The sequence below is a fragment of the Oenanthe melanoleuca genome, chromosome 18 (genome assembly GCF_029582105.1).
Source record: "Oenanthe melanoleuca isolate GR-GAL-2019-014 chromosome 18, OMel1.0, whole genome shotgun sequence".
Lineage (NCBI taxonomy): Eukaryota > Metazoa > Chordata > Aves > Passeriformes > Muscicapidae > Oenanthe > Oenanthe melanoleuca.
Genome location: NC_079351.1, coordinates 8,758,589 through 8,773,281, shown reverse-complemented (window position 1 = coordinate 8,773,281; position 14,693 = coordinate 8,758,589). Strand labels below are relative to the sequence as shown.

The 14,693-nt window shown below is 38.5% G+C and overlaps 1 protein-coding gene across 4 annotated transcripts in view; it reads left to right on the top strand.

Annotated features, from left to right (window-relative positions):
* The window catches only part of B3GNTL1 (UDP-GlcNAc:betaGal beta-1,3-N-acetylglucosaminyltransferase like 1), a 105,819-nt gene that overhangs the window by 29,552 nt on the left and 61,574 nt on the right, over window positions 1–14,693 (top strand). The gene's annotated exons all lie outside the window — the stretch shown is intronic.

The window sequence follows — 14,693 nt, the reverse complement described above, 5'->3', positions numbered from 1 at the left end:
GTGATGATTACAGAACAATGACCTCAGTGAGTGAGAATGAAGCTTTCAGGTTTGGAGTGAGCCCTACATGTCTCACTGCTGCCTGTGTTAACTACATATGCTTTCATGTCCTAAAATTATGGTTTTCTTTTCAAAAAGTAGATTTGAATACAAAAGGGAAAAAAAAAATCTTTCTTGAGAATGGTTCTTCTCCCCACCCAAGGTAGTGACCACTCCTGTATCTGTCTAAGTTTTGCTTAGGATCATTTTAAACCAGCATTTCTTCAGGCATTAAACATTGAGCTCATTATACATTGTTTGTAAGTGAGATGCATCTTGTGCAACTGAAGATGACAGCTTTGGCATAAGGAGCAGTTGTTTCATTAGGCAGGAGGCCAATGCTGAACTAAAATAGAGACTAAAAGAGACTTTGGCAAAAACAAGTTAAGCTGTGGAAGAAATCAATCCAGTTTGTGGAGGAATGTTGTACAGAATATAAGAAATCTAATGGATGGTTTGCAGAAAACATCCCAGCAGGCTTTAAGATCCAAGTATTTGGGCTTGGGCTTTGGGATGCTGTGGTAGAAAGACATTTGGTTTTGATTTCCCTGGATTTAAGTGGTTGAAAAGATTAACATATCCTTATTTGTTAGACTTCATTATGAACTGTGTTGTGTTCCCCTAACTCCAAAAAAGCACTAAGAGGCCCTGCTATGGTCATTGTAACACAAGGAGTAATCTACAGACCTTGTTTTAAAACCACCTGTGGTATTACAGCTCCCTGTAATTCACCAAGGGAAAGTAATTACAGAAAAAGTTGCCCAAGGAATATTTGGATTTGCCTGTGAATGTGACATTAGAAAAAATACAGATTTAAACCAGTGTATTTATCTGGCAACAGCATCTGGATCGTTGTGCTGATGAAGAGAAAGAAAAGCTTGAGGGTGTAAAAGCTTGTCCTACACAATCTGAAATGTTTCATCTAAATGGCCACTGGATCTTTGATTAAGTGGAAAATTAAACAAATATCCTGATTTTGAGATTATACAAGGAAAAACCCCCTCATTTTAAATAAGATGGGAATCAATGTGTTCTGGAAGAGATTATTTAATATTGTGTTTCCAACAGTAGGATGCAAATGTGATGACCTGGGAAGTCCCTTGCAGTCTTGCATGCTACAAATACCTCTTAATAAATGCATTATCTTTAATTACAATTTAGAGTCACACAATTTACAGGTAGATTAGCACTTTTGGATCATACATTGGGTTTGGAACTAGCAGAGCTTGTGGTACTTGCCCATGAGTTTAACAAAATGAGCTTTATAGATTCACACTATTTATGTGTTCCTCATTATTTTTTAACGTGCTACCTGTTCTCCACTAAGTTAAATGCAGAAACAAGTTCCTCAAAGACAGTAGATTTCTGAGAATTCTGAGAGAGTCTGAAGTTCTAGAGAAATTGTGCTGTACCAGCTCCAATTATATGTTGTTAAGCACCACAGAAACCCCTTGCAGGGAGATTTTAGGTACCCAGTTATCAGACAAGCTTCAGCTGTTACACAAGCCTGGGGCAATTTGGCTTTTCCAGCTTTGGAGCTAAAAGAGCTGCTTGGTTTCTGTGAACACATGGCACTTCTGCTTTTGTAATCTTCTGATTAGAAATTCAGGTAGAATAATAAAAAAAAGTATTTTGCATTTTTTCACTTAGAACAGTATGGGGCAGAGGAAGAATTGGGAATAAAAGCCACCTCAGCTGTACTCTAATAATCAGGGTATGAATCAATTATCTAAGGTCCTGCTCATCTACCCTAATATATCATATGCTTTATTTTGTGTGTGGTTTTTTTAAACTCTCTTCAGTACTTAAACCATAATGATGGGCCTGTGCTAATGGATTTGTAGAATCTCTGAGAGCAGCAGTCCTTGAGGGAATTCAGGAAAATTTGCTTTAATTTGCAGCATATTATCTGCAGCAGATTCCTGTAGTGAAAGCATGTTGAGCTTTTTATATCTGTCTCTGTGCTCAGTGCCCAGCTCTTTCCAGTCACTTCTGCTGCATTTCCACACCATGCACATGCAGATTATTTGTGCTGGAAACTGGGAAACCAAGCGACCAGTTAAAAAAGGAAAAAAAGCCAATTGTCAAGATCATTTCATCCCCTATCATAATGTTTATGTTATTGATGAAATAACATCCTCTGGCACTGGACTGCTCTGCTGGGCAGTGCCCAAAGCCAGGTTTGGGAGCTGTGGCTGGTAGCAAATGTTTTGGGAGGTGCCTTCAGGCACCTCTGTGCTGGATGCTGGGTTTAAACTGTGTCAGTCAGTACCAGATTTTTGGATCAAATGTCCATCCCCTGTCCTCATGCTGAGAAGATCTTTCAATACAAAATGCTGCCAGTATTTTAACTTTTCCCTTAGCCCTGGCCTCTTGATGCTTACTCATCCATTAAATGTTTCTCTAAACAATTATACTGTAACATTCCAGAGATACTTTATGGTATGCGTGAAATTTCAGAATATATACCCCAGAGAGTGTGGTGGGAGTGAGAGAGTACAAAGGGAGGATGATAATGAAAAAACCTACTTTTTAAAAGATCAGTATTTGCTTCCTCAGTGTTATCTTCTGCATAAATGACAGGTGATCAAACCACACTTTTATGGGCATAGTGATATAAACCTTAAATATATGTGTTCTGGAAGACTTGCTTTTTCTGACCAAGAGTAAAAAAAAAACAAATAAAAAAGGATAATTGTAACTGTATGGTAAGTGACAGGTACAGGAAGAAAATGAGCAAACAAGAGAACTGGCTGTTTTGATGTTGAAGTAAGTGGAAAAAAATGTAGATTAATACTAATCCAGTGGGATATCTGAGCCCAAATTGTGCTTGTAAATGTGACTGAGGTTTGATCATGCAGCCCTTCTTTTGCACTGGAAATGTTTACTAGGCTGTGTAAGTGAAAAGTTCTGAATGGTTTTAAGGTTGGATTCATTGCACAAATATTTATGCAAGTCATTTTTAAGGACTGTTGCTGACTGTAAGTAAGAGAGCTGAGTTCATGTCCACATCTGTTAAATCACTGCTTTGGGTTAGTTTAGTCTCTCAGCCTGTGAAGTATTCTGTTCAGCCTGAAGCACAATCCCATCTTTTCCTCCTCAAAACCAAGACATTTCTACCCTTCACGTGGGTTGTTCACTTAGGAAGCAGGCAGCAATGTTAGAGTGACTTGTGAGGAGACTCCTGCCAAGAGGAAGGGCCTGTGGATGATAAGGCTGGATTGTCCTGATGCAGATAAATAACTGTCTGAAAAGCCACAGTGATTCTGGACAACTGTGTCTGTATGACTTCCTGATACATGCTGGACTTTGCAGGTTATCTTGGAGCTCTTGGTGTTGGATAAATCTGGAAATTGTCACAGGTGATTTGTAGTCCTTAGCAATAATCTTTGCCAAGCACCTGACAGAAGAGCAATAATTAATATTTCATAGCACTGTCTGTGCTCTAAAAGGTGCCTATTCCATTTCGCTGAGAGCTTGAAAAGCTGTGCTTTTCTCCTTACTAAGCCTTCCTATATTAGAGTTTAATTAATATTTGATAAAGATTCATGCAACAGATCTTTACTACAGATGCTCAGTTTGGAAATAGTTGCAGGGAGTCAGAGCATGTAGCATATTTTAAAGGCCTGACTGCATGGCTGTACCTTTTCTATAAATTCAGTGCATTCAATATTCCATTATCATCATGTGGCTCAATAGGGAACATTTTAGTGGTCAAATGCTGGTAGGAGTAGATTGCAAGTAGGATGAATTTTCCAGGTGGGCCATGGATTGAATGTCTCTGGCTTACAGCAGCTGTTTTGTCTACCTGCAGACAGAAAATTCCACTTTATTAGTTCTTGGGTTGGCTGTCCATGTGTCACAACTGAAATAATAATCAAGGCAGTGATCTGACAGTGGATCTATGCAATGCCTGTTGTCTGGTTATGTTAGTAAAGGCAAAAACTGGCCAGAGGGAAAGGCTTTCTTACTTAAGAATGAATAAAACATGAAAAGGCTGATTGAAATCCCCTCTGTCCTCCCCCTCCCTCCCTCCCTCCCCCTCATCTTTGCCACTATTAATGGCTCACTTGTGTTTGTTGTCTTTCAATAAAAAGATACTCAACACTTCCTTGGGATTTTTTTGATCATTGTTTCTTCTTCCTTGACCCATATTATCTAAAAATGTGGCATTAATAGTGAAGTCCTGATGTTTTTCTGCTGAGTGAAACAGCTAAAGTTACTGGTTGTTACAGCAGATTCCAGCAGTTTGTATGGGATTGAGCCTGTACCTTATAAAAAAAAAAACCCAACTGGCTGCTTCCTTTTGTGGTTGGTTGATCCTTGTTCTCTTCTGGAGGAGAATGAACCAAAGTTTCACAAGCTTGACAGTGTTTATATTTACATGTGAAAATACATGTCAAAGGGTTCATGGAATTCTAGAAAGTTTAATGAGAAGTGGCTTAGCCACATCTGTGAACTCAAAGCACAATTAGAACTTCCCAGTGAGGCTTTATGAAAAGGCAGCTCAGGGTCACATATTTTGAACTTAGAAACAGGTTTGCTGGAATTCAGAAATGTATACAGCTTGTGCTTTGTGTGTGTGCAGTTTTGCATGAGTTTAAAGGTGTCCCATAGGGGAAGGAGTGTTAAATAACTTGTATTTTTCCTCTTCATATCTTGCTTGATAATTTGCATGATTAAACAAGGCTGGAATGTGGCTCATAATACATAGTAATGTTAAAATGGAATAGAAATATTGTAATATAGTATAAAAGGGACTTGTGATTATAATAAGTTTGACTTTATTCCAAAATGTTCTTGATGAATGCAGCATTACAGCATGACGGATTCTTGTATGGCAGAAAAAGCCTGATATGACTTTGATGGACATAGAAATAAAACTGGTAGAAAACAGCTATTTCTGTGTGAGCTGTAATTTGTTCCAGCTGATGATATTTTCTTGTATTTTAGGGAATCAGTGATACCAATAAGGAATGCAACAGATTTACATCCTAAATGCCATTTTTATAGATATTTCTATATAGATATCTCATATAGGAGATGGACAGGAAAATGCCAAATGTAAAGGAAAACTGTCCAGGATTGAAATTTCAGAAATGCATAGTTGGCTTTCCAAGTTATTATTGCCATTTATGTCTCCTCAATACACTTGAAAATTACTTTGAAAAATAGGGCAAGATGTTAAATAAACTGAGGACCCTTTTGTTAATTTAGAGCTGCAGTTAAGAACATGGATGGAACTAACTAATAACTTCCAGTTTCTGAGTGCTCCACTTAACTCTTGTTTGATCTGCCATATTTATCCAGTTGATGTGCTTGTGCTGACTTCCAAATAAACAGCCCTTAAGCCTCACTTTGAGCTTCAATATAATTGCCTTTCATAGTTGAAGGAACTATACTTTTGCCTGTTTTTGAGGGACAAAATCCACTCTTTATTTTAAAGTAGTAGATAAGATATTGAAGTAGCCCTAATTTTTTTTTCCTTTCAAAACAAGAAGCCCACTCCAAGTAGATATTTCCAACTCAGTGATGTTTATTTTTCAGTTGGTTGTCCACATGTGAGAGCACAGAGCTGATATATCCTTTGCTTCTGTAATTTGCTTTCTTTGAATTTGAAAATGAAAGTGCTGATACCAAAAAAGAAGGGAAATATTTTTATGTGGCTTCTACTGTAATAAAAATTATAGATTTCAAATATATTTTATCTGCAGCTCCCTCTTGTAGCCTTATAGATAGGAAAAAACATTTCTTTGTCTCTTGCAACTGCACACTGAACAGTTTTTCACTGTTTTAAAAATCGTGTATGAGCATGAGTTAAGCACATTCTATTTGATCTGTCACACTCAACATTTTTGTTCCTTAATACTTTTTTATACTGACTTCACCCTGCCATGTTTGACATTTGTCTCCATGGTAGTTGTTGCTTTTCTGATTTTACTTAAGGAAGCTGAGTTTTAAAATATTTACATCCACCATATCCTCTCACAAGTATTAACAATATATGTTATACTGTTATGTTTGAATTTATATTTTTCCTTTGTGTGTTGTAAAAAAGCCAGATTCATTGCTCAATCCAACAGCTTTAGAATATAAGAATCCAGATTTAATGAGTAATTCAGGTTTGTTGTTTTTTTTTTTTCTTTAGTACAAGTGTGCCAAACTGGGACATGGGATTTTTATTCTGTTTTTACTATCTTGGCCAAACAGATTGTGATTAGAAGTTCTTGAGCTGAAATTGTGCAAATAAATTACAATTAATAAATTAGTGAGCTTTTCAGTGCATTAGCTTGGATCAATGTAGCTGTGAACAGTGTGTCCTTTTTCATAAAGAGTTGATATTTATCTGTGCACTTAGGGCAATTTCATTATCCTAAAGATGAGTAGCACACCCAGCTCCACTGGTGCCTTAATAAACTTTGAAATGAAGCAACACACTTTGGAGACAATATCAGTATAGGAGGTAGAATAAAGCTGCTCTTTATTGGAGGCCTCCAAGGGGCAGATATGGAAAATGCCCACCCCTGCAAGGGGTGAATACAGTTTGATGAGTTTATCAAATTAGCATAACTGACAGAAATTCCCAATTAGAGACATAAGTGGTGAGGTAATTCCTCCTCAGTTCAACCTTTTCCTGAATCCTCCCCCCTTTAGATAGGAGCTAAACTCTGTTTATGAAAATGGGTCTCCAAGAGCTGCTTTCAACCTTGGCTCCCAGAAAGCCAAGATAGGAAAAGGGCCTTGGACCCCCAGCTTGGAGCCTCTGGAATGAATTTTGTCTTTCTGCCTATCAGGGTAGTGAGAAGTACTGGGACTAGCTACAAAAACAATGATAGGCTACAGAGCTACAATCATATATGCCAAGGATATAGAGAATATATAAAAGGAAATGCTGCTGGTAAGCAGAGTGGGAGGACTTAGGAGTTGCTGCAAACGACTTTGATATCTTCAGAGCTACTGAAACAGAAAAAACAGATGTTACTAGACTTCTTTTTATTAGACTAATTCAGTACTTTTCATTTATGGTGTGGAGTTTACTGGAGTGGATCTGAATCATGCCTGTCAACCTTAAATACAGGTGTTCAGAAAGTTTGTATAGTAAAAGGAATTATTATTTTCAGGTATATAATTCCAGAGAGTGCCAAGAGGTCTATATTTATTTTGGATAATTCTTTGCATACCTCTACTTGTAATAATGTCAGAATGAAATAAATATGATCATGAACGTATGAATCTCAGGGTTATGGTTATTTTATGAAGTAGAAAAGACAAATTGTGGAAACTGCTTGCTGTCTAGTGAATGGTCCAATCTGTACTTAAAAGAATGTTTTAATCTTTATAACTTTAGAGGATTTATCTGGCCACAAAAGGCAAAATAAATGTGCTGTCAATAATGCAGCTTGTTAATCTCACCTTTTTTACTTTTTTTTTTTTTTTTTTTGTTTGTTTGTTTGTTTGTTTTTTGGTTTTGAACATTTTTGATATTTCTACATTGTACTGCCCATATTATACAAATGCTTCTGCCTCTGGTTTGAATTTGTCTTATCTAGTGTACATGTTTTTAGCCCCTTTGCCATGTCCTGTTTTAAAAGCTAAAAAAAAACAGGGTCCAAGTTTGTGCTTAATATCACCTAATGGTTTCACTGACAATTGAAATTTATTTTGAGCATGCATTCCAGACTTTTATTTTTCTGAAACCCATTGGTTTCACACATTTTGGGGAGTTTGGGACTGTATGGGCAAGTCTTAGACTCTTATACTGTGTATTTTCTGTAGTGTGTTTTGTCATGTTTCATTTTTGCCATGTTCTTCCACTGCAATTTTTGGAATGGGCTATTCTGGCTGTGACAGCACTCAAGAGCTTTCACTTTCTCTGTTCATTCTTGGTTTCATCTCTTCCCCCATATAATCTTGTCTTTCCCTGATGCTTCACAAAAGAGCCACAAGTTCACCACATCCTTAATTGCCCATTCATTTTGCAAGGAGCAGATTGCTTAGCAGTTTTTAATGAAGAAACTGAAATGTAACCACCCATAAGAATAGTAGAGGAATAGTAATCTTAATATTCAGGAGAAAACAGTTCTGTGTTCATGAAATCTTCTCTCACAGTCAAGCTTCAGAGGAAGGAGGTAAATTGGTCACCAGGTTGGCAATTGCAATTAAAATTGTTTTTTATGTTTCTGAGAGAAACCAGATTGTCCAAGTGCTCACACACTTTTGCACACTTCTCTTGGAGCACTTCCAGGTGATGCTGAACCCAAGCTAGAAGCAAGTAAACAGTCACAGCATTTACAGCTGGGTACTGCAGGGAAATCTCAGCTCTGTTATCAAAGAAGCCTGAAGGAGAGATAAAGAAGTCATTGCTGTGGCCCTAGATATAGTGTAGACACTGAAAGAGGCATATTTGGCTTTATGGTCTGGGTGTTCTGTTCCTTCTGTGCATTTCCTGAGTATTTCAGCTGAAGGAGAAAAGATTTTTTTTTTTTTCCCCTAGTGTTGTCCTACATGCAGCCAACAGTCAACCTCTGCTTTGTGCAGGAGTCAGTTGAGCAAGCCTTATCACATCATGTTCCAGCCCTGGAAAAGTGTCTGGGAATTACACTGGCAAGGACTGACTGCCCTTGTGATATGTTCTTTAATTATTTCTCCTTCCATTCTTCTGCTTCTGCTCATGAAGAGCCCCACTGCTAATGAGGGCTGCAGACAGGCTGGTGTGCATCTCCCTTTTTCCTTTCTGCTCCCTTTTTAGCCAGGCCTAGTGACCATCTAAAATTGTGGCCGTGTCCCCAGAGTTTTAGCCATACCTTTCATAATGGCACTTTTCTACTATAAATAAATCAATAAATCTGTGATTGTGAAATGAAAATAAATTGGGAACTGCTGCATTCAGATGTTTGACAGTCTTGGAGCCCCTGATGGCTCACTTGAAAGAGCAGGGAAGCAGAGGTTTCAAGTGGCAGCTAAGCTGTCCTCAAATGTGGTCCTTCTCTGAACTGAGACTCAGGTCGTGCTGAATGTGTCCATTGGTACATCTACATCCTCAGTATTTTAGGGCTGAGATGTTTGAGCTGAGGTTTGTTGTACCTGCCATGAATCAAGCAGTCAGAGGGATCACAGCTACCTCTCATGGAGATTGCTTCCTCCACCAGTGGACTGGTGCTCCATTTCTCTCCAGTATTTGAAAATAATGTATTATCTCAACTGCCAACATGTATTTGACCACCTGACTTTAGAAAGGAATAAGCAGCACCATCAGATTTTCCTGCCTACCCTGAATTCTGTTTTAATGGCATCTTTCAGAAGAATGCCAACCTTAACCTAGAAGCCAAACTTCAGCGTCAGATTTCGCGTTCATAAAGAAAAAAAGAAAAACACAAACCCAACAGCCTTTGGAGTCAGTAGGAGAGATTTTTTGTGTGTGTCATAAAATCATTCATAGCTGTGCAGAGCAGATGTTGACAATTAGGAGAGAACAGAGGCTGGTCTGTGGTCTGTGTTTCACGTGGGTAGATGAAGGCTCGAGGCAGCGGCGATTTCCTGTCAGCGCGAGAGCAGCTCCTGGGGCTGCAGCCCAGTCCCATGTACAAAGTCACTTTTGTGTGCCCTTGGTTCTGTCCCTGGGCTGAAAGAATAATGCTGCTAGAAGGCCCAGTGTTCTGGTCTGAGACATCTATGGCCATTGATACAAAATTACGGGTTGAAAACTTTTTATGGATTTTGTGTTTCTTCGCTAGATGTTTGCTCCTCCTTTTAGAAGATGCAGAACAGCTGATCCTTTCATTTACTGCAGTAATTGCCACTGTGTCATGTCACATTTCAATTCTTTTAGCTTGAACTGTATTTAAAGCTCAGACCCTCCCAAATTTGAATGTATTTTTACACAGCAACTTAAATGGGAGCGATTTCCTGCAAATTAAAAATGATGAAGTGTTAGCCTTTGCCTTCAGAGCTGTTTGCTGCAAAATTCTGATGGTTGCAGGTGACCCTGGGCACCTCTGCTTTGACAGCACTGTTTGGCATGCTCCTGTAAATAGCAATTTCCCAGTAGTTAAAGGAATTTTTACTGTAGCTCATTTTGTCTCTTAACTGAATGGGCTTATTGAAGTAATGATGGTGTCGATGCCATATGCAATTCCATTTTCCTCTTTGTTGTATAAATAATCATATATTAGTGATGGAAAATTAGAAACATTTTTATCTGCAAAGAAAGTACTTCTGGTCTTCAAGTTTAGCAGGTGCTGGAGAAATCATCCCTGGTCCTTTGGAAGGCTGTGGTCAGAGGAGAATGAACAAAGCCAGCTTAGTGGAAGGAAACTTTGTGGACCTGGTTGCTATTCAGGATCAGAGAGATAGTTTGTAGAATTTGAAACAAACAAAAAAAAAATTCTGGTGTTCTGCCATATATTAAATTCACTCTTTCATGGCTTTTATAAGCAAGCTTAGCCATGGAATGTGAGCACGTTAATGTCAAGTTCCAGTGATTGGGTCTGTCATCCTGCTGCTCTGTACAATGGAGGATGCTATTGAGCACAAATAGAGCATTGATAAAATGACAAAAGCAAAGCATAAAAATATTTCTTAAATGGCTGAAACAGTATCTGTAGTAAATACATGTTTTGTTATTCAGGAACAAGAAATTATTTTCTGTCTGACAGGATAGCATGCATTTCACTGCTGCCTGAGAACTGGGTCTCTGTGATAAGAATCTGTGGCTCGAAGCTTGGGTTGCTTGGGCTTTTTTTTTTTTTTTCTCATCAAGTAGGTAACGTGAATAATTTTAGAATAAAGAGGAAGGAAGAAATTACATGCTTCAGTAGCAAGCATGTGTTCTCTGATACTTTAGTTTCAAGTTCTGTATTGAGGAGAGGTGAAGTCCAAAATCTCCTTTTATAGCAGGATACCAGGTGCAAGCAGCAAGACATAGAACTTAATTCAACTTTCTCTTCAGTGAAAATTATAACACAGCTTCAGCCTTGATGGCAAACTGCCACTGCTGTGGCAGGGCTTCTGCTAATTTGGTAGGAATCATATATGAATATAAATTTTCAGTCTGAAAGCTGCCAGTGCATTCAGGACTGGAAGGAGAACTCTTGGAGCAGTCCCACCCTGAGCCCTCTAAAGGCAGGACAATGAAGGGTTGGTAATTAACAATTCTGTGTAAAGCTACCTGTGTCAGACCACATATTCAGAATGGGTCCTGCCAAGGTATTTACCTGCACATGACCTGAAAACTCTCCATTGTTTCATTCTGATCGTGTATCAATAGCCAAATATTTGCTGGCCAAGCCAGAATCTTTCCAAAATTACAAGTAGAATTCCAAGCTGAAGAGTTGTTTTGAAGGCAGCCTGATGTTATGTTCCCCCCCTGTGACACTGGACTTATTGTTGCTGTGAATAGCCTGAAGTGGAATCTTTTCTCAGCTCTGACTTCTTACCAGAGAGCTTCATAAACACAACCAATAAATTTTACAAGGAAATAAATTTCTTTCTAAAACCAAGCTGTGAAGCTATTGCTTCACATATTCTGAAAGTTGTTTGAAATTCCATTTGGGATTTTAAATATTTGGTTAATTTTTTTCCTGGCAACTTTGGTGATTGTAGAATGTAGAAATGTCACCACCATCAGCAAACCAATTTTTTTACTGTCTGCTTTTAATGATAATATAAATAACAGGTTTTGGCTTCTTTAACTTCTGTCAAACCCTTTTTTAAAGCAAAAGTATGTTACTTGGACTCAAGATCTGTGACTATCCATAATCATGTGTGAGCAACTGGCAAAGAGAAGTAACTTTTCTACCTTTTACAAAAACCAGAGCCTTATTCAGGCACAGTTTTCATAATTACATTCTAAAATGTGTTTTAGTTCTGCCTGTCTGAATTTGAGATGCTTTGCCAAGGAATTGCCTTACCATGCTCTGTTGGGCAGATGTGTGTTTGTACTGGCATTAAGTGCTGTTAAATATTTGCTGTTATTTCAGGGCTTCTCATTGTCAGGAATTTACTAATACTGAGGGCTCTGGATTTTATGTGTCCCCATATAGGCTGTGTATGCAAATCTTGTGCCATTTATAGTGGTTTACACACCAGCTGGTTTAACTTCGGGCATCTTTTGATCACAACTTTACATTTGTTGCTGTTAATGAATTTTTAAATATTGTATTTAGGAAAAGTGCTTCTTCTTAATGTTTTTGGGCAATGTTACAGGGCTGGCATAAATTTATTTCAAATATACTCCTGGTAGATTGTTTGTATTAGCATGAAAATTTAATGCATTCTTTTTGTTACGTTTTTGAAGAGAAATATGGGTAAATGTTGCTTTCATATCTGCTATTTGTAATTTATCTTGACAGCTACTACTTGAGTTCTGCTGTTATTCTTTCCCCCTTTACCAGGTTTCAAGCCTTTAAATTTGATCTTTTAAGTGGGTATGTGTAGGTTTTTATGGAAATTTGTATGTACACAGCTGCTAGAAAATAAGAGAGCATGTGCCTGTGAAAAATGACTGATTACCAAATAAACCTCCCAAACTGCAGTCTGGAAAAAATAAGACTTTCCAAGCAGGCTAGAGGTTTATTGGAAAGGAAGAAAGCAAGTCAGTTTGAGTACTTTGCACAGCTGTTTTAACAGAGTTATTTCATCCATCTGATTCTATAGAATAATTTGATGCCAAAAGTACCACATAAATTTTTTAAAATTTGTTTAGAATCAAGGGGTATATATAAAATTAGTTTCATGTGGTCAAAAATTAATGCATTTTGGAAAAAAATAACGAATAGTTTAGCTCATCTTGCACTTGTAAAATGCTGCATCTCAGTAACAACTATGTTTTCTCAATCATGCAGTAAACATGGCATTTTCCTGATCATAAGTAGGAGGAACAGGAACATTTTGCCCTTTCTAGCTGCCAGGTTGGGGTTTTATATTTTTTTTTACTACCAATGAGCATAATAAAAATCTTACTTTTAAATTGAAGGGTGATGCTTTTAGATTCTTTCACAAATTAAATATCTGTACTAAGTGAAAATGTCATTTCTTGGGTGTAACTAAGCAGATCCAGCTTTCATATTTCTGTGCCTGTAGGTGCCTAGTTCCTGATGTCCACCATCAGAAATGTGGAAGGAACACTGAATAACACACAGGCTGCAGTGGAGGGGATGAGAGTCCTCCCATCCATGTGTTGGGAGATATCTGATGACAAAGAGAACACATTCTCTAGGTAGAAGTGCAGCAGATGCCAAACAGCTGTGAATCATCTGTGCTCTGTTAGGGAAGAAATGAGAACCTTTAAGCCTGAATTGAAGAAAGATTTATTTACTTGTTTGTTTGTCTTAGCACAAAACTGACTGGTTTAACCCTTTCCTCCACTGCTAATTTCAGTTATCTACTTACCCTTAGATTAATAAACAATTCTTCTGACTCCCTATCCCTCTTAAAACCCCTCAAATTATATCTCATTAGAAGTCAGTAAAACCAAAGTATCAATTTAGAAGTCAGATCCTGTTAATGTCTCTTGACATGAAGTGCCCATGAGTAGCTGACCTTCACAACCAGAACATAAACAGCACCAGTGATACCCTGCTTGTGCCAGCCCAGTGCCATGGGGCTTTTGGCACCCAGGGGAGTCCTGCTGCTGTTCAGTCCCATCATTTTCATTGTTGTGCTGGCCTCTCCGTGCTGCCTCTTTACCATTCCTGGTCCATTTGGTCCATGGCTTTTCCTCCTTTGGCAGATGAATTTTTTTGTATCCCCTGTGTTCAGTCCACATCAGCCACACTCCCTGCCAGAATTCTCTCTTCCATCAATAAGGGCCTATTTTGGAATACAGTTAGACAACAGAATGCCCCTTTTTCCTTGGCCTGTGATTGTTTTCCATTAGAAATGAATAGTTTTAAACCTAAATACTTCACCAAGCATGAATGGCTTTCCCTCTCTCATCCTGAGAGCTTCTTTATGCTGTTGCAAGGTCCAGCAGTCTTTTTGGTGAACTCAGCAGGTAATTTCTGAGCCCTGCTGCACAAGTGCTCTCCACACACACACAGAGCATTCCTGGGTGCTTGCTGTGAACCTTCAGAGCATATCCCAATTGAATGGAGTGGTTTGCTCTGTCCAACAGAGAATGAGGCTGCCAGAGGCCAGGAGTGGCATAAGAAATATGGTGCATGTGGGTTGGTTTTTAGAGAATCCATAGAAAGAAAAGGATTGGGAAGCTTACTGGAGTTTTGAAAATTGTCCTGAGACATACAGGAGGGAAGAGTCTGAAACAAGAGGAGTTCAGGAAAGGTGGTTAATATGTCTGAGGCTAGAAAGCAAAATGAACAATAGGTTTGTCTACCTTGGAAATGGAAATTTCCAAATCTTTTCCAGTCTCTCTTGCTTTTCCTGGCTTATTTATGAACTTGGTGATCCATTAAAAGGGCAATATTAGCACTCAGACATTGGTGAGAAATGCAGGTTAAGGTTGGAACTAACAAACTGTGTGTGTTTCTGGATTATTCTCCTGCTCTTGCTTAGCAAGTCTGACACTCAGGCTGCTGTTGTGTCCCCTGGGAGCTGAGGCATGAAAACCGAGTGTGTTTGGGAGGGAGCTCCTCATGTGTGGATCAAAGGGACAGGCTCTGAAAGCCTCACTGACTTAGTGCCACTGGGGCACTTTG